The sequence below is a fragment of the Micromys minutus genome (assembly GCF_963924665.1).
Source record: "Micromys minutus genome assembly, chromosome: 9".
NCBI lineage: Eukaryota > Metazoa > Chordata > Mammalia > Rodentia > Muridae > Micromys > Micromys minutus.
Genome location: NC_137978.1, coordinates 48,737,701 through 48,758,482, shown reverse-complemented (window position 1 = coordinate 48,758,482; position 20,782 = coordinate 48,737,701).

Sequence of the window (20,782 nt, the reverse complement as noted above, 5' to 3'; positions counted from 1 at the left end):
GTGTGTATGTGCATGTGCGAGTGTTTGAATGTATGTGTATCTTTACAGTGCACATTGGGCCAGGTGCTGGGCACAGCTCACAAACCAGGCCTGAGCGTCTGGGAGCCTCAGCAGAAAAGCCAGAACCACACTAGATTCATATCTGTATCTCTGTGCTCAGGCTGAACTGAAACCTGCCTGGTTCTAGGCTGAAACCCCAGTCTGGCCCGCACTGACCCTTGGCCTCAGCTCCAACTGTGACCCAACTCCTAGTCCTAGGCCGAAGTCTGATCCCACTTTTAGGGACACCGTGATCCCTTCACTGTACACTGTGATCTAAACTTGACTGATCAGAAATTCTCTCATTAGCTACCTTTCACCTCAGCGTGACCTCTGATCTAGTCTGAGCCTGACTAATTTCCAGACAAATAAAAGCAACATTTAACTTTAAACCCGACCCAGTAGAAGCCCCAGATCCTTCCAAATTTGTGCTGGTGCTGGCCCGGGCAGGTGCAGGCCACCAGGTAGAGCTGTGGAAACTGTGCCCACTCATGGAGTGGAGGGAAGAGAGTGAACCTGGGTGTCTGGGGGGCAGGCCCTCCAGCTGTCGTTCAGGAAGATGAAGTCCTCCTGGGAGGACTCCGGATTCTGAAGTCTCAGCAATGGCTCAGACAGGCTCAGTCAGGTAATAGTAACAATTCAGGATGAGTTAGACAGCTTCACTGAACCACCAGACCCCAGCTTGCACAACATCCCTTTTGGGGGTCTCAATATATTTAGATGCCTGGCCCGGGACTCACTGTGTAGTCCAGGCTGGCCTTGACCTACCGACCTTTCTTTCTAAATTTATTTGTTTGGTGCAAGCTCGAGCGTGTGTGTGTGTGTGTGTGTGTGTGTGTGTGTGTGTGTGTGTTTATGTATGTACTCGTGCCTGCCGAACTACATACTACGGCAGACTTTCTCTTATTTCTGTGTGTTCCAGACTGGCTGGCCTGTGAGGCTCCATTTAATGTTTCCTTTTCTGCCTCCCCTGTGGCTGCGGGGTGCTGGGATGGTCTGCCTCCCCTGTGGCTGCAGGGGTGCTGGGATGGTCTGCCTCCCCTGTGGCTGCAGGGATGCTGGGGTGGCAGAGGTCCACTGCTTCCAGCTTTTTACATGGATCCCGGAGATTCCTTCCTGTCTTTCTTTTTTCCTGTCTGTCTTTCTTCTTTCCTTTTCTTTCTTTCTTACTTTTCTTTTTTTAAAAATTTATTTTATTTATATGAGTACACTGCAGCTGTCTTCAGACACACCAGAAGAGGGCATCAGATCCCATTACAGATGGCTGTGAGCCACCATGTGGTTGCTGGGATTTGAACTCAGGACCTCTGGAGGAGCAGTCGGTGCTCTAACCACTGAGCCATCTCTCCAGATAAACAGATGCATCCCGCTGTCCTCTCAGGCAGAAGGCTGTGAGAACGCCATGCCCCACTTGGCCTTTGGTCTTTGGACACACACCTTCTCTTCCTGTTTACCTCTGCATCCGCACCAAGGAATGCTTCCCAAGCTCCTCACAGTGGAAGTAAGACTCAGCATGCCAGTCCCCATCTATGAAGGGACTTGGTGCTCTAGGACTGGAGCCATTCATTGGCAGGTGGCAGAGCGTCCTGCGCCTAATGAGTGGTCAGTGAACGTTGGGGTAAAAATGAAAGGCTCACCCACCTTCTAACCCAGGACAAGTCTGAGGGCCACCCCCTTGCTCCTGCCAAGACTGGCCCTTCATTGCAGCTCACCTTTGCCCCCACCTTGGTCTCTCCCTTTTGCTGCCTCAGAGATTGCGTGCAGGGGCCTGCACACAGACCCTGCTTCAAGTTCAGCCATGTGTATCTGGAGCTCCCTGGGAACACCGATGCAGATTCACCCATAGTCATCATCTTTGCCACAGAAGCAGAGCCATGGCATGTCCTCGGTCACTCTTCTGCCACAGGTCCCCGGCACGCCCACGGCTGCAACAGAATTGGGAGCCGGATACACTTCAGGCTCTGGGTCAAGCCCCTGTCCTGAGCTGTCAGCTGCAAAAGGAAAGGAAACAGAAACCCCGGGCCAGGATTAAATAATTTCTACAAGCTTAGAGATGCAGACAGTGGGGCTTCTCGGCGTCCTGATGGCACAGGAAGAGTTCCGAGGGTCAGTACCCTCTGTAACTGTCTGTCGTTCAGCCTCGTTCTGTCTCCTCAGAGAACGCAGGGTCACTGTGGAGGCCCAGAGCTGTGTGCTCTGGACCCCAAATCAGGCTTTTCCAGACTTGCCTCTCACCAAAGCTGCTCACGCCAGGAGGGAAGGACCCAAGCCGGCCACGTTCCCAGCACACGCATTGAGATGGACAAATGAATGGGCAGGTGGAGAGGCCAGAATGGAAGAACAATTTCCAAAGCTGAAGCTTTGTGCAAGGCAGGATGACCAGGGAGGAACACTTCCAGGAGCTTTTCCTTAGGAAAGGCAAAACCCCTCAAAGGTCTATTAATAGAGCCAAAGAACAAGCAACAGCCAAGGTGAATGTTAATGTTAACAGGAAGCAATGGGGACAGGCTCGGAGGCTCCGGAGGCTGCTGGGTCCAGACAGAGAAAAGCCACTTCTAACGGCTAAGTGCATGAGCCCCAGAGACTGTTGCTGCGGGCTCCTGGTGTCCTTGGAACCCATCAAACCTGTTGGCATCCCATGTTTGCCATGCCTGTTGCTGGCTTGCCTCTTCTCTCTCTCCACTTCTCAGAGAGAACTTTTCTGATCTGCCCTAAATGTCCCCACCACCACTTAAAAGAGAAATCTCTGCAACCTGCCCTTGAACTCCGGACCCTCATTTCTTAGTCCAGAGAGGTAGGAGACTATTGATGACTCCAGACCCCACCAACAGGGTTTTTTTCCTATCTGTCTGTCTATCTATCTATCTATCTATCTATCTATCTATCTATCCATCCCCTTTACACCCAGATCACAACCCCTGCCTCCCAGTTTCACCCTCACAGATCCCTCCTCCAAATGCCAACAGTGTTAATACTTCAAAATTAACTGCCAATAGTTGGGCAGTGATGGTGCACGCCTTTAATCTCAGCCTTCTCGGGGCAGAGGCAAGCAGATCTTTGTGAGTTCAAGGCAGCTATACATACATTTGATAGATAATGCTTTTTCACCTCTTCTTTTGTTTTTTTTTTTAAATATTTATTTATTATATATAAGTACACTGTTGCTGTCTTCAGACACACCAGAAGAGGGCATCTGATCCCATTACAGATGGTTGTGAGCCACCATGTAGTTGCTGGGATTTGAACTCAGGACCTCTGGAAGAGCAGTTGGTGCTCTTAACCGCTGAGCCATCTCTCCAGCCCTTCACCTCTTCTGTTAATAATTTTACATAAAATGGTTGTTTAGAATGAAACCATTGTAGCTGCAGCATCCTCACACACAGAGAAAGTGAAACAACCTCCTATGAGAACAAAATGTCACACCGCCTGTCTATCAAAAGATCAGCCAGGATGCCCGGCTTCCTCTGGTTTGCGCACCACCGAGTGTTAGACATGAAGGCAGCAATGAAACAGCCTCTTTGCCAGTGTGATTTTTAGAAACCCTGAAGCAGAATTCCGAAGCGAACGACTCACACGCGGTGTGATTCAGTGGGGCCTCAAGCCGAGCCCGGCTGCCTTTTAAGATTATTTCAGAAACTACACAAAACCATCTCATTTGTGACGAGAGGCGCAGCAGCAGCTAGCTGTGACATTCTCGGTGGTCTCTGAAGGGGAGCGGGGCGTAGAGGAGGAATCAACCAGCAAAGCCCAGAAAACCAAGCAAGCCCTTCAGTCCGGTTCGGTCCCTCCGCTGAGCGTTCCCATCGCACCCCTCCCCCACCCCATCCCCCACGCCGTCGGCTGGGGTCCCCTCCCCTAAGCCCACTGCTTCCTGGCTACCTGCCAGCCCTGCCTTCCCACAATGCGTATTCCCACCTGCTCACCCCTCAGCATCTCCTTACATGACTCTTCCTCACTCTCTCAACCCGACACTGTGGGAACTCAATATCCTTTATGTTTTCCTGCTCACCTGCCCATCCTACCACCCAGCCAATCTTCCTTCCGGCTGTCCATCCCGCCACCCTACCCAGCTCATCTTTGGTGTCTTGATCCCTAATGTTCTTAATCTTTCTAGAGCAAAACTCATGGTTATGACTTCTTCAATTATTCTTTTTATTTTCTTTTAAGATTTATTTATTTTATGTATGTGAGTACACTGTAGCTGTCTTCAGACACACCAGAAGAGGGCATCAGATCCCATTACAGATGGTTGTGAGCCACCATGTGGTTTCTGGGAATTGAACTCAGTGCTCTTAACCACTGAGCCATCTCTCCAGCCCAAATTAAGAAATAATTTATAATATAAATTAATATTTATTAATTATTTATTATTGTGTGTACGTGAATGTGTGTGCCTGGAGGATGTGTCTACTTGCTAAGGCATGCATGTGGTGGTCATATAGGACAGTTTTGCAGAGTTAGTTCTTGGATTCTATCCCTGAATGGGTTCCAGGGATCAAGTTCTGGTTGTGAGGTTTTAGAATGGCTTTGTATACCTATCACTGTGTTAGTCAATACCTTAGTAACTTCCTTGTGTGTGATAGAATACCCTGATGATAGCAACTTAAAACAAAAAGAGTTCATTTGGTTTTATATTTCAGGGGTATAGACTACCACAATGGGAAGTCATGGTGTCCAGAGCTTGAGGCAGCTGGTCACATTGTGTCCACAATCAGGAAGCAGAGAACAATTGCTTATGCCAGCTACTTACTCCTTTTTGTACAGTCCAGAATCTCAGCTCAGGGAATGGTGTTACCAACAGTGGGCTGGTCTTCCGGCTTCAATGAACAAAATCTGAATGTTCTGAATACTGGCTGCGTGCTCTTGGACAAATTGCTTACCTTCTCTGGATCCCCGGGTTTTCTTATCTATAGAATGGGTGTGTAAAATAGTTGGGAGGCCAGAGAAGACACTTGGGCTGGAATATGAAGAAAGAGAGAAAGAAAGAGGGAAGAGAATTGTAGGCAGAGGGAACAGCATGTGCAAAGACCCTGCAGCAGCAAGAAGCAGAGCTGGGAGCAGAAAGGCCTCACAGGACTAAGGAGCTTCTGGAGTTGGCCTCGCAGCATCCCTGCATTGTGCCTTCCCTCCAGAGGGACTGGAAGTGAGGTGGCTCTGAAGTGAGGGACAGACATGCTTTAGGCCCTGCTACATTTTCAGTATTGACTGTCCTCCAAAGGACATGTTTGGAAGGGCTGGACCTCAGGGCAGCACTGTTGGGAGAGGGAGCCTATTGAAAGTGCGCAGTGCTCTTGCAGGGCTGAGTTTAGCTCCTAGTACCCATGGCGGGGCAGCACACAATGTCCTATAACCCCAGCTCCAGGGGATCTGAGGACCTCTCCTGGGCCCTAGGGGCACCTGTACTCACACATGCACATACCCACTTAAAGACAAAATAAATCTGAAGAAGGAGAGGAGGAGGAGGAGGAGGAAATTGTTTTAAGCATTGGTGAGATGGCTCAGCGGTAAAAGTGCTGGCCAAGCCCGACAACCCGAGTTCAATCCCTGGGACCCACAGGGTTGAAAGAGAGAACTAATTTTACAAGTTGTCCTCTGACCTCTGACCACTGTGGCGTGTTTTCCGCACCCCAACCCCATGTCTACAGGAGTAATGTATTTTTAAACTGTGCGTGGGTTTTTGGGTTGGATGTATGCCAAGGCAACACACGAGTTCCCGACGCCCTCAGAGGCCAGAGGAGAGTGTCGGATCCTCTAGAACTGGAGTCACAGATACCACGTGGATGCTGGGAATGGAAGTCCTGTCCTCTGAAAAATTCCTGTGCTACTGAAAAAAGCAGTAGCCCATGTTTTTTTTTTTTTTTGTTTGTTTGTTTTTTTTAAGACTTATTTATTTTATAAGTATACTGCCGCTGTCTTCAGACACACCAGAAGAGGGCATCAGATCTCATTACAGATGGTTGTGAGCCACCATGCAGTTGCTGGGATTTGAACTCAGGACCTCTGGAAGAGCAGTCAGTGCTCTTAACTGATGAGTTATCTGTTTGGCCCCAGCAGTATTCTTTTAATTAAAAAGAAAGGAAGGAAGGAAGGAAGGAAGGAAGGAAGGAAAAGATGGAACCAGGAAGATGGCTCAGCTGGTAGATGCATTTGTTATACAAGCCTGCTAACCCGAGTTTGATCCCCAAAGCCCACTGGCAAAGGAGAGAAAGACAACTGAAAATTGTTTTGTGACCTCCATACTCATGGTGAGTGTACCCGCACCCCTACCTTCAGGCCTTACACTCGAATAACCAATACAACAGATCAAAATAGAAGTCTTGTTAAGTAGGAATTTCAGGTCCATCCCCAGTGATCTGTATGCAGCCCCCAAAGTGCCGGGGACTTAGTTATAGTTAAAACGATCTGTTGCTTATTTGAAACTAAAACTTTTTTTAACTAATTGATTTATTATATATAAGTACACTGTATCTTTCTTCAGACACACCAGAAGAGGGTATCAGATCTCATTACACATGGTTGTGAGCCACCATGTGGTTGCTGGGATTTGAACTCAGGACCTCTGGAAGAGCAGTCAGCGCTCTAACCACTGACCCACCTCTCCAGCCCTGAGACTAAAACTTACCCAGACTCTGCGGCGTTTTTCACTGGTTAAGTCTGATGGCAGCACAGCGTGACCTCATGCTGCACTACTATGTGGGGGTCACTGCAGACTTGATGGAGGGGCTGGACATTAGCCCACCTCCCCTGTTCCCCGATCCCATAGACAGAGGCTACAAGCCATGGGTCACATTCAGTACCATGAGTTTTCTGGTATGGGTGTCTGTACCACCCTGGCCTGACCCCACCAGGTGGCCTTATTTTCTACCCTGTCCACCTCCCTTCTTTGGGCCCCGAAGCCAAGTGAAGATATTTCTGACCTGGAGTACCTAAGCTCCTCTTGCTCTGTGGGACCTCTAGTGCTCTGTCCCTAGGCTCTTGCTGACCAATCAGAGGTCTAGGGAAGTCCAGCCCATTCCTGGCCTGAACAGGCCTGTGGAAAGAAATCTGCTGGTATTTCTGGTGTATTAGTATCTCAGAGTGGGCCTTTAGTGAACCAATTAGAGATTGCCTTGTGTATCCTGGAACTCCAGAGCACCAGTCGGATGCTAAGTCTTAACAGGACAACAATTAACGATCCATCGACCTCTTACATCCCAAATGGAACAACCTACAAGTTCGAGAGACCTGTGGCCTTTTGATAATCCTGGTCTGACCGGATCAGCTGAGGGACCAGGTCCTGGTAGCTCAGGGTGATCAATGCCTGTACAAATGGCACTTGGGAGGCTGAGGCAGGAGGATTTCTATGAGTCTGGTGACCTGGGCTGCAGAGTCAGACCTCAAATTTGATGTCGCTGCCCCCTCCACAGACTGCTCAGTGGGCCCCTCCGTGGCCCTGGGGTGGTCTGGAGAGGTTCCCGCTCTCACCACAGTACTGTCCAGAGTTGATGGCTTTTACAGCGTGGAGGGGACCCTCATGTCCCCACCTGCAGCCCGTGTTTGCAATGCCACCTCTCCACCAGCCCGTTCCCAGCTATTTATTCATTTATTGTGTGCCAGTGAAGGTAGGGGGCAGGGCGGGACTGTCCTATCCCCTCCTCTTGTAAACTGATCCTGAACTTAATAAAATGTGAATGGGGAAAAAAGTCTGACGGCCTCGGCTGACTCATCCCTGAGTCACCTCTCTAGAAGTGATTTCACTGTAGTCGGAAAGCAAGTATGGCTTTTGTCCTCTGGCACGGTGGTCAGGACCTTTGGTAGAGGTAGCCATCTGGGATGGGCTGGGAGGCCCACTGCCTGCCCTCCCAAGGCTTGGGGACTCATGCTATAGGGCAGCAGATGAGTCTTGGGTTGTAAGCGGAATGAGGGGAGCCAAAACATCTGTCTCTACCTAGGAGCCGGGGGTCCTGGGAACATGTACAGCGATTCCTCGGACATGATCTGTTGACTACCAGGGATGGAGGGTAGTCTGATGTAGGAGGGCATGGTGATCCTGGGCTGGCTAAGGCAATCCCTGAGCTTCTCTAAGCTAGGAGGAACTGGAGGGAAGTGTGTAGACAGAGCTTATCTGCCTGAACGGACAAAGGGTGACAGAGAAGGGCTGGAGACGTTGGCAGGGAAGGGTTAAATGTCTGGAGCCAAGGCCCACAATCCTCTGGGTCACCCTAGCCCTCCAGCACCTGGCCTACACCTCCCTCTCAGTACCCCCTCACCATGCCAGGCTTTCTTCTTGGACCTGCAGAAGTCACCCCCTGTGGGGACCCCTTTTGGTAATGCTCCTGTGTCTACTCCACCCTGAACTTGGGACCCATCTCAACACTGGGTACAGAGTGGATTGTGCGTGATCACTGAAGGGCTGGCCACTCCCACACCTGTCCCTCAGACCCTGACAAAGGGGAGGAGAACCCCACCCTGCTGCTCTCTGAGGTCCTGTGGTCGCCTCTGCTGGTGTGGCAACACTATTCGGTTATTTCCAGCTCTTCTCGTTAGCAGTCCCAGGGCTTTGGTGCTTCCAATTGAGTCTCCGGGGTCTGCTTTCTCGGCTCCAAATTTCATTAATGTTATCTCTACTATGCTAATTATTCTTATAGATTTATGTTCCTAAAAATAACCCCTTGTCTTGGTGAGAATGGAGAGTCAGGAGGGAGCAAATATATATGTGCGTCCTATCTATCTTAGTTTACCAGAATCCATGTTTGGTCTAATTTAATCTTCATACCAGTCCTAAGGCCAAGAACACGCCATGGGGAGAGCGTGGTCCCTTCAACAAAAGGAAAAAATGGATAGCCCCAGGCAGGGACGTGAGATCGGACTCCGGTCTCACACCAAAATCAGCTCAAAATGGATGGAAGACGCCAACATAAGGAGTTTCCTGTAGTTAGGAAAGCACTAGAAGGAAAAAAAACAAAAAACAAAACAAAAACCCAAACAGGATTAGCAGAATTGCAGACAGCCCCCAGGACATTTGTGAGAGTGATATTATTTGGAGAGGTATGATCTGAAAAAAAAAACAAAAACAAAAACAAAAACAAAAAAACCACAGGGAGGAGAGGAAAATAGATGCATGGACTTACATCAAAATGCTCTGTGCAGTCAAGAGAAGGATCAGAAGGATAAAGAGACAGTCACTGTCCAGATGGTGCTGCTGACACACGCTGTTAAGTCCAGCACTGGGAAGCAGAGGTAGGAGAGTCTATGAGTTTGTGGCCAGTCTTGCCTACAGAGTGAGTTCCAGCCAGGGTACACAGAGAAATCCAGTCTTGAAAAATCAAAACCTCTCTCTCTCTCTCTCTCTCTCTCTCTCTGTGTGTGTGTGTGTGTGTGTGTGTGTGTGTGTGTGTGTGAGAGAGAGAGAGAGAGAGAGAGAGAGAGAGAGAGCGAGAGAGCTACAGAATGAAATGAATATGCCAAAGCACAGGCTGGAGAGATGGCTCAGTGGTTAAGAACACTGGCTGCTTTTCCAGAGGTCCTGAGTTTAAATCCCACCAACCACATGGTGGCTCACAACTATCTCTGTAATGAGATCTGATGCCCTCTTTAAAAAAAAAAAAAAAAAAAAAAAAAAAAAAAAAAAATATATATATATATATATATATATATATATATATATATATATATACACACACACACAATGTGTGTTTGTGTGTGTGTTTGTGTGTGTTTAATAAATGAATCTTTAAAAAATGCCAAAGCACACATCTGACCAAAGCACACATTTGACAGGGGCTCCATATATACTATATGTAAGGACCACACCTCACCAGCAATTACATAAATGCCGTAATTAAAAACTACATCAAGCCCCTAGGTGTGGTGGTGTGCATCAGAAGACTGAGGATACCGAGGACAACTTGGGTTATGTGCCAAGTTCAAAACCAGTGTGTCTCAGGAAAGAAACCCAAGGAAGGCAAAGAACTTTCAAGGACAGCAGCTCTGTGAAAAGGTGCCAAACGCTGGGAATCACTGTCAAACTGAAACACCAAAATGCAAAGGGATGGAGCCAAGCGGTGGCTTTAAACCCAGCACTCAGGAGGCAGAGGCAGGCTGGTCTCTGTGAGTTCGAGTCCAGCCTGGACTACAGAGCAAGTTCCAGGACAGCCAGAGCTGCATGCAGAAACTCTGTCTCAAAAACAAACAAAATAAAAAAAAAAAACACCAACCAACCAACCAACCAACAACCCCAAGAGCTTGCCAAGTTCTTGCAGAAGACTCAAGTTTAACTCCCAGGACCCACATAACTCTACCAGCCTCAGTATGCTGATCACACACATACACTCAAGGCACACACACACACACACACACACACACACACTACATTTTTTCCATAATACATTTTTAAGAAAGGCAGTATGGGACAGTGAGATGGCTCAGTGGGAAAAGGAGCTTGTGGCTGAGCTTAACGACTTGGGTTCTATCTCTGGTACATCGTGGGAGGACAGAGATGTCCTCTGTCAGGGACATGTTGTAGCATGTAACATGCCCTCCCTGCTAATACATTTTTTTTTTAACAAAGGAGAGATTATTTTGGGCTGGAATTTAAGAATGCACTCTTCATGTGGCAGACCCAGCTCCTCCCTCAGCTGTGTGTCCTGACTGTGCATTGGACAGAGTCCTGGTCTTAAGAGCTCCATAAACTATTTGTCAAGTGTAATTAACAATTGGGAATGACCTAGATGCCCACCAGTAACAGATTAGGAAAATAAATGGTGGTGTGTCCATTTTAGTATATGCACTGCTGACAGGGGCAACAATGGTGTATCCATTTAGAAAATACCATTTGGCTGTTTCGAAGGATGAGGCGGAAGACTATTCAATTTCATGGAAAAATGCCCCTGACACATTGGTAAATTGAAAAGCCAGTTTTCTAAGCAGCAAGTGCTGTAGAAACCCCATTTTCACAATAATAGCAGTCACACAATGACAAATTAATTAAAAAGGACTCAGCATTTGCACACCGAGAGGGCTTGACAGTCACCACCCAAACTCTCACTGAAACTTAATCTTGATTGTGAGGTATTTATTTAAAAATTTTTTAAATTACATTTTATTCAGTTTTGTATGCGTGTATGTGTGTGTATGAGTCTGTGTACCTCTCTGTGTGTGTCTGTCTTTGTTTGTATGTGTGTATGGACTTCTGTGTGTGTGTGTGTGTGTGTATGAGTCTGTGAACCTCTGTATGTATGATTGTGTACCTGTGTGTGTATGTGTGTGTGTGTGTGAGTCTGTGTACCTCTGTGTGTCTGTTCGTCTGTCTTTGTGTGTACTACCTGTGTATGGGCTTCTCTCTCTGTGTGTGTGTGTGTGTGTGAGGGAGAGAGAGAGAGAGAGTCTGTGTACCTCTGTGTGTGTGTCCGTCTTTGTTTGTATGTGTGTATGGACTTCTGTGTGTGTGTGTGTGTGTGTGTGTGTGTATGAGTCTGTGAACCTCTGTATGTATGATTGTGTACCTGTGTGTGTATGTGTGTGAGTCTGTGTACCTCTGTGTGTCTGTCTGTCTTTGTGTGTACCTGTGTATGGGCTTCTCTCTCTCTCTCTGTGTGTGTGTGTGTGTGTGTGTGAGGAAGAGAGAGAGAGAGAGAGAGAGAGAGAGAGAGAGAGAGAGTCTGTGTACCTCTGTGTGTGTGTCTGTCTTTGTGTGCGTGTGTGTATGTGTGTGTAGGTCACAAGACATTTGGGAGTTAGCTCCCTTCTTCCACCATGTGGAACATGGGGATTGAACACAGGTGGCCACCGTTACTCATTGAGCAGCCTTGCTAATTTAGTGTGTTTAGAAACTTGATGGCACTGTGGTCTTTGATGGTAGAACCTGAGGGGGGTTAAATAAGGTCACAGGAAGAGTCTGATGAGACTGTGGCTCTCAAGGAAAAGGAAGAGAAGCACAAGGTAGGGCAGTATGTCTCTTTCTGTGACGACCTTTCCCAGTCTGAGGTTTTGAGAATCTCCACTACTGAGAGGTTCTTAATGACACGGCCCCTCATCCTCCCAACCTCCATCTTCGAGAGGAGAACAAACCTTTATTTTCTACACATTTCACCATCTAGTCTGTAGTATTTAGTTATAGCAACTGAGAACAGCAGCACTCGAACAGTTTCCACTGTAGCTAAGTGGTAGCAATCCAGTGTCCAAGGCGGATGGATGTACAGGAAGATAAACAGGCTCCATGGCTCCCTCAGATGCAGGCTCTGTGTCCTAGTCAGGGTTCTACTCCTGCACAAAACATCATGGCCAAGAAGCAAGTTGGGGAGGAAAGGGTTTATTCAGCTTACACTTCCACATTGCTGTTCATCACCAGAGGAAGTCAGGACTGGAACCCAAGCAGGTCAGGAAGCAGGAGCTGATGCAGAGGCCATGGAGGGATGTTATTTACTGGCTTGCTTCCCCTGGCTTGCTCAGACTACTTTCTTACAGAACCCAGGTCTACCAGCCCAGGGATGGCACCACCCACAATGGGCTCAGCCCTCCCGCCTTGATCACTAGTTGATAAAACGCCTTACAGCTGGATCTCATGGAGGCATTTCCTCAACTGAGGATCCTTTCTCTGTGATAACTCCAGCTTGTGTCAAGTTGACACAAAACCAGCCAGTACAATCGACCCCTTGCCATCTTGACACACAAACACATCACTATTAAGCCTCCACCCTTACTTCCTTAATCATCCCCAAGATCTAAATAACCTTGAGTCCCACAGTCTTTACAAATTCTTACATATTAAAATTGCAATACCTCTAAAAATCCAGTCTCTTTTAAAAATCAAAGTCTTCTACAATTCAAAGTCTTAACTGTGGGTTCCACTTCTTCCTTCAAGAGGGAAAAAATATCAGGGCACAGTCACAATTAAAAGCAAAATCAATTTCTAACCATCTAGTGTCTGGGAGTTAACTTACAAACTTATGAGCTTCTCCAAGGGCTTGGGTCACTTCTCCAGCTCTGCCCTTTGTAGCACACACCTTGTCTTCTAGGCTCTAGCCACCTGTTTTCCACTGCTGCTGTTTTTGGTGGTCATCTCATGGTACTAGCATCTCCAAAACACTATTGTCAGTCCTGGGGCACTAATTGTAACTAATTGTACCTCGTGCTCTGGCTGTACTTGGTACAACCTTGGCTATCTCTGAAACATAGCCTCTTTGTCCTCTCAGAAAACACTTCCCAGAAGATTTCACCTCAATGATGCTGGTCTCTTCTTAATCACCACTAATTTCTTAGCTCTAGCTGACCAGCATCAGTAGTCCCAGTAATGCAAAGGCTTTGCTTTAGTAGTTCTGGTATCTTGTTAATCACAGCTGATTCTTCAGCCCCAGCTAACCAAAACCACAGAATCTTCACAATCAAAACAGCAACAGCCCTGACAAGAGTCTTTAATCTTCCCTCTGAAATTTCACAAGCCACGCCTCCATCTTTTGCACTGTCCTCAACATTATCTTCCAAGCTCCTACAGAGCATCCCACAGAGCTCTTAATATCCCAATGGCTCTTCTAGCTCAGAGTTCCAAAGTCCTTCCACAGTCCTCCCCAAAACATGGTCAGGTTGTCACAGGAATATCCCACTATGCTGGTACCAATTTGTCTTAGTCAGGGTTTTTATTCCTCCACAAAACATTGGAACTCAAGCAAGCCAGTAATATCCCTCCATGGCCTCTGCATCAGCTCATGCTTCCTGACTTCCTCTGGTGATGAACAGCGATATGGAAGTGTAAGCTGAATAAACCCTTTCCTCCCCAACTTGCTTCTTGGTCATGATGTTTTGTGCAGGAATAGAAACCCTGACTAAGACAGTCTGTGAATCTTGATGTCCCTTAGAAACAGTGCTGCTCCATTTGCATGTGACACACAGTTGTCCTATGTTATAGGGATCATCTGGATGACTCAGTGACCGAGGGATGGGTACCGTGTAAATACTTGTTTTGCTGTGTAGTTTAGGGAATCCATGTGCTCATGCAGTCACAGGCACTGTGTGATTTCATCTATATAAAATTTCACCTCTATTTCACACTTAGGAAGGTCAGAGGACATTTCGCAGGAGTCACATCTCTCTGTTAATCACGTGGGGCTGGAGAATCAAACTCAGGTCTTCAGGTTGGAAAGCAGATGTCCTTACCAACTGACCTATCTCACCAGCTCAACCTTTTTTTCTTTGAAGTCAGGATTTTGCTGTGGAGTCCATGCTGGTCTAGAACTCACAGTGTCCTGACTCATCCTCCCCATGCTGAGTCTGCAGACGTGCACCGCCAGGCTCAGCATGATTTTCTCTTACTTTAGGCCTTCCTCTTAGTATTCCTCCTTTCTATCTTCCCTCCTTCCCTCTGTCCCCCCCACTTCCTTCCCTCCTCTTCCTTTCTGTCTTAATCAGGGATTTAGGGGAGCGGTCAGCCAGGGAGGGCAGTGCAGCAGGTGAGTAGGGGGTCCCTGCCATGCAGGCAAAGCAAGGGGAATGGAGTAGGTCAGAAGTACCTTCAGACCATTAGTGATTATTCACAGTCTTGCTTCAGACCACCTACCTGTTGGCTTACAATGGACATTCAGTTACATACTTTCCAGGCTGAAGCTGGGCACCCTCTCAATCCCCTTTCCCATAAAACCTTGTCCTGCTGAGGCTCCACCTTCCCTTCCTGTGCTGCTGTGTCAGGGTTGGGTTACAGAAGAGCCCAAGCTGGAGCTTATAATAAAGAGACCCTAATGCTTTTACATCGGAAATTGGTGGTCTTTCGGGGTTCACGAATGCTTCTTGGCACAACAGTCAAGGACCCATTTACTTATATTCCGGCATGTTTCAACTGAGGCCATTACTCACTACCAGAAGTCCCAGGCCTGTGGAGCTTGTAGGATCCTTGAGGTAGGGCTTAACCTGAATGATGACTAGATTGGTGTGTGTGTGTGTGTGTGTGTGTGTGTGTGTGTGTGTGTGTGAATGTGTGATATATCGTCACTCTCCTAGTTGACTTTAACTTTGCATCAATTTGTGGGCAAATGTGCAGGGGATTATCTTGCTTGTCAATTTATGTAGGAGAGCACACCCCACTATGGGTGGCACCATTCCCTAAGCAGATAGTCTAGGCTGCTTAAGAAAGCTACCTAAGGGGCTAAGGGGCCAGGAGGGATGGCTCAGTGGTTAACAGCTCGAGCTGCTCTTGCAGAGGATCTGGATTTTGATTCTCAGCACCCACATATAGAGGCTGACAATTATCTGGAGATCCAGATTTAGGGAATCCAACACTCTCTTCTGTCCTCTGCAGGTACTGTATGTATACAGTTCACAGACATACACAGAGGCAAAACACCCATACATAAAAGTAAAAATAAATCTTAAAAGAGAAAGAAAGCTAGCTAGCCAGTAAGGAGCATTCTTCACGGACCCTGCTTCAAGTTCCGCCTTCAGTTACTTCCCTGACTTCTCTCAGTGACAGGCTGTAACCTGTAAGATGAAATGACTCCCTTCTTCCCCTAAGTTGATGTGGTCAGAGCATCAGACCACAAAGGAAGCCAGTCACCTGTCTCATGATTTTCCCTATGATGACTGAAGTAAGATTTTTGATATACTGGGTTAAATAACATCTTGTGTGTGTGTCGTTTCTTATCATTGTTGGTGGTGTTGCTGTTGTTGAGACAGGGTCTCATGTATCTCAGACAGGTCTCAAACTTAATGTAGCTGCAGGTGACCTTGACGTCTGATCCTCCTGCCTCTTCCTTCTGACTGGCAGGGGCTATTAGGAGTACACATAGAGTGTATTGCCAAAATTAATTTTTACTTTTTTTTTTAAACTTTATTTTAAAAAAACAAATAATTTTTACTTTTTGAAAAAGGGTTTTAAGAGTTAAAAATCACAGTGGCTCAGAGACTCAGACATACAGCACAGCCCAACACAAACACAGTTAATCTCTGGGAAGCTCCGGCTACCGCAGTTGGCGAGGACCGCAGAAGCACCACGACACGCCACGATCCCGTGCCCACAGAGTAGCCGGCTTTCAACCCCAGTTAGCTCACCTGCCAAGTGGACAACCCACGGCTGGGCGAACAGGACCCCAGAGTTGAAATACCCTGGCCTACAAGTGCCACCTGTCCTCTTTGCTTGCGGCTCATTGGTCAGTGCTAACCCACATGACTTAACTCCACCACCAGGGGGCGGGACAGTTCCACTCAGCAGAGTGGAACTCTGTAGAGAGAGCCTTTTGAGGTTTAAACATTTTGAAGGTAGGGAGGGTTTCATTCCGTAGCTCAGGGTGGCCTCCAACTCCCCTGCCTCCGTTTCCCGAGTGCTGGGATAGCAGGCTTGTGCCATCGGAATGTTGAAGATTCTTTATGGACAGCCGAAAAGCACTGGTCCACTGATTATCTCATCTGGGATATTGTGGGTCCCTTCTGCCTGTGAAGAAACTGGCCTAAGAGAGATGAGGGACTTGTTAGGTCACTCAGCCAATCAGCAGAATATGGACTTAGGAACCAAAAGTGCAACCACCACCACCCCCTTCAGACTCATCGTTTCTTCTTGCGTGTAACTTGCTATTCTCTATGTCTTTGAACATTAGCATTTAGGATAGACTCATGAGTACCTGTATCCTCTCAGGGTCAAGGAAACTGGGGCCTAAACAGATGGAATGACTTTGTCCAGAATCCCACAGCCCCTAAGAGACAGGATTCCACTGAAATGCAGTGTGTGAGGCACATCTGGGATATTGTGAGTCCCTTCTGCCTCTCTGCGGTACTTATCTGGCTCTACACACATACTTGAAAGCCAGCAGTCTGAGTGATTTTCTCACGGTTCTTTGTTCCGGGTGCTCTTGGCAAAGCCACACTTGCCTCAGCATCCACCGAGTCTTCTTATTTGGACCCTAGAGGCAGAAACTTCTAGACTTGTCATAGACTCTGAAGCTTTGACTTATGCAAGGTGGCTGATGAGGTAATGTGCTTGCCAGACAAGCGTGAGGACCTGAGTTCAGATCCCTAGAACCCACATAACAGTCAGATGTCATTATGCCAATCTGTACACCCAACAAGCAAGGGGTAACAGTGACAGGCAGAGCTCTGGGTTTCCTGGCCAGTCAGTCTAGATGGGTAGTAAGCTCCAGGTTTAATAAGAGACACCTTTCAAAAACTGAGGTGTGCAGGGTGTGGTTGTGCATTCTTGTAACCCCCAGTTTTGGGTACAGAGAGGTAGCAGGTCTCTGTGAGTTCAAGACTAGCTAGGTCTTCCAAGTGAGACCCTGTCTCAAAAACAAAGCAAAACAAACGGAATAACAAGAAACCAAGGTAGAAAGTGATAAAGATACCTGATGTCAATATCTGAGCTCTACTAAGCTCCTGGGCACACACGCCTGCACGCAGCCTTGGGCACACACGCTACACACCCCACCCCCAAACAAAATCTCCTTGATTTTAGCAAGTGGGAACAGGTGGGTAAATTATGGCAGGGCCATGTTTTCAGGGAACTATTTTATTTCTAGCATTATAGGGCTTGATGTAAGCTCTTGGAAATACATTTTTATGACATTCAAAGGTATTTATTTTACATGCCCTTTGAAAAGCACTGGGGCCATAAATAATAGTAGTTAACAATCTCTACTGCGTCCCAGCTCCTCTACTTGCAATCACGTGACGACAAGTGGGGGACACGGAACCCTGGGGAACCTGATGGGCAGTTGGTGCTTGTCCAGTGGTCCAGACAGGATCTTCAGGTCTAATAGGAACATCTGTAATACTGAAGTCAGTCACCCACTCTGGGCCTTGGAGTACACATCTGAAACTTCCCGTTGCTTGGTTGATGTCCCCAAGCTCCTGGAAGGAGGGCTTCCCTCGGTAGCACAGGACTGTCTGCAGTCACTCCAGTAGGAACCATATTCAGGAGTCACCCCAGAGTAATGGCTGAAGGTTTGGCATTCTCTTGAGGACCATGGAGAGAGTGTTTTGGCTGTGGCGTTTCCTTGCAACTTGATGTTCTAGGGCTTTCTTGGGATGGGTCTCTTGCTTGCCACTAGGAAATAAGGCATCACTGGCTCTTTGATTTCTTTGTGTGTAGGTTCCTGTTCATGTGTGTGCACATGTGCCCGAGGGAATGTATGTGAACGGAGAGGTTCATGCTTGTATCTTCCTTGGTTACTGTTGAGCCTGAATATCGTGAGGAGAAAGACCAGATCATTGATGGTCCAATTAAAGCAAGCTCAGTTAAAATACAGGAAGATGGACAGTGGCCCGGTCCATTTTTGAGATTCCCAGAGAATAGCTCTGAATTAGGTCAGTCAGATGCTTACAAAAATCAAACCCCATACAGCTACATTCTTCCTGTGTGGTCAATGACATCATGGGTAGCTGGGGCAACCAATCTTGTAGACTGAAGTAAAAACCCACGACTTGTTATCTTCCATGAACAAGAGCCCCCAGCGATCGGGGAAGTTATGTTCTCGGGCAAGTGGGCCTCACGGGTTAACATTAGCACTTACATATCTTACTGTGTTTGGTTGTTATGCTTTTTTTTTTTTTTTTAATGTATGAGTGTTTTGCCTGTATACAAGTGTATCATGTGTGTGACTGCTGTCTGTGGAGGTCAGAAGAAGAGGGTGAGGGTCCTCTAGAACTGGAGTAGTTACAGATGGTTGTGAACCGTCATGTGGGTGCTGGGAATTGAACACTGGTTTTTTGAAAGAGCAATAGCTGCTGCTCTTCTCAGTCATCTCCCAGTCTCATGCCTTATTTTTCCAGGCAAGGTCTCTCTGAGTCAAGGGCTTCTGGCTTTGGCTAGCTCCACTGTTAGGGGTACAGGTGTGCCCTACTACATCAGCCTCTTATGCGGGTGCTAACTCATGCTTCTGTGGAAACCACTTTACTGAGACACTGAGTTAAGGGGTTTGTAAGAATATGCTCTTTTGGACCCCATGGGCACTGGGAGCCAGGCTCCACCCACAGAGGAACCAGCCTCAGCTTCCCAGGCCAGCATGGGATGGGGTTTTTCCCCAGGGTTTGCTGGTGTGGGTAGCTGGATTTCCCAGGTCCTCTGCCTTCCCCTCTACATCAGATGGAGGGTTTGGGCTTTGGAAGCAGATCGAGAACAGGTAGGCCCAGCGTTTGCCCTCTGCAAACGCCTGGGGCCAGCAGAGTTTCTGGCTTCATCGGTTTTTCTACATTTCGCTACTTTTAAAAAACGTTGCCAGGTGACCGTCCCTAATCAGAAAAACTCCAGCTCTGAAACCTCTTTTGAGTGTTAGGTGTCAAACTGGGGACAAGTGGCTAGCTAAGGTGCTTATTAACATATCCAAGTGGACGCAGGCCATTACTCTCTGCACTGCCAGTATCTGGCATACCCTGCCCCTAACCCTAAGCGCTAGCCCAGGAACTGGGCTGGGTTTACTCTCCCCCAGCTCCTCTGGTCCCTATAGAACTCAGCCATTTTAGCATCAGGCACCCTATTGGTCGTCCTCTCCTCTCCTCACATGGCTCAGTCTGGCCACAGTTCACTTTGGACTCTCCCAAATGCCTCAGAGGCCTTTGCCTCTGGCTGCTCTCTCCCTTTTATTTACAATTAACTTTCTCCTCTGCCATCCCTAGGAGCATCCTGCTTTTCCTCTCCTTCCTTCCTTCCTGCCTTCCTTCCTTCCTTCCTTTCTTTCTCTTCCATTTATTGAGTATGGTAGCACTCTTAATCTGCACCAGCACCATCAGAAGGATGGAAAAGTTTTGCCTAGAACCACCAGCCCAAGTGTGACCAAGCTAAGACTCAAACATGTGCCTGGCTGTAAAGGCTTGGCTCTTGGCCAGGTTTCCTGCCTTTGTCCCTTGATGTATGGAGCTGTGTTGTGAGCATTTTAGGCTACTGAGTAGCATCCCTGACCCGGACTACTACATGCCAAGCATTTGTCCCTGATGGCGATATCTCCAGACCCTACTGGTAGGACACCAGAGCTCAGGCTGGAGATCCAGACTTAGCTGCAGGGCTCAGGCTCAAAGGCAAGAAGAGTTGAAAGAAAGGAAGGGCAACTTCAGAGAGTTCTGGCTCTATGACCCTGAGACTGGCCCCTAGCACAGCAAGGTACTGGCTGATGGCAGCCTGCTTAGATGAGCCCTAGATGACCGCAGGGCTTTTGATCTCATAAATCACTGGTGTGCGACAGGCTGGGGGAGGAGGGAAACACTTTTCCGCCTCACCCCTAGCCCGCCGAGTCTCTCCTGCCTAGGAAGGATGTGTCTGGTGGCCATTAGGGAGTTGTCTGATGGTTATCTCTGAGACAGCTTGGTTCTCTCGGTCTGTGATTCTAAATGGGGCTAATGGCCACTTGAGATTTGAATTCTGCTACCGCCTGAGGTCTTCCTAGTGCAGGAGAATCAGCAGCCCTCTCTCCTGCTCACACTCCCACCTCAGACATACAGCAGAGCCCTGGGCACTGATGCCAATGGCTCCTCTACCATGGCCCAGATCAAGTGCCTTCTAACCATCCCAGCACCAGATGACATGAACAGGGGCTACAGTAGCAAACCCCAAGTGGCCTCCAGCTCCTTCACTCTATCAGTCTTTAAAATGTTCATTCAGCCAGGTCTAGTTTCACAGGCCTGTGGTCTCAGCTATTGGGAAGGCTAAGGCAGAAGGATCAGGAATTCTAAGTCAGCCAGAATAACTTAGCGAGACCCTGTGTCAGAGTGTGAAAGTAAAAGGGGGGATAGGAGTTAGCTCAGCCTCGGAGTGCTTGCTTAGCATCGGTGAGGCACTGGGTTTGGACCCCAGCACTGC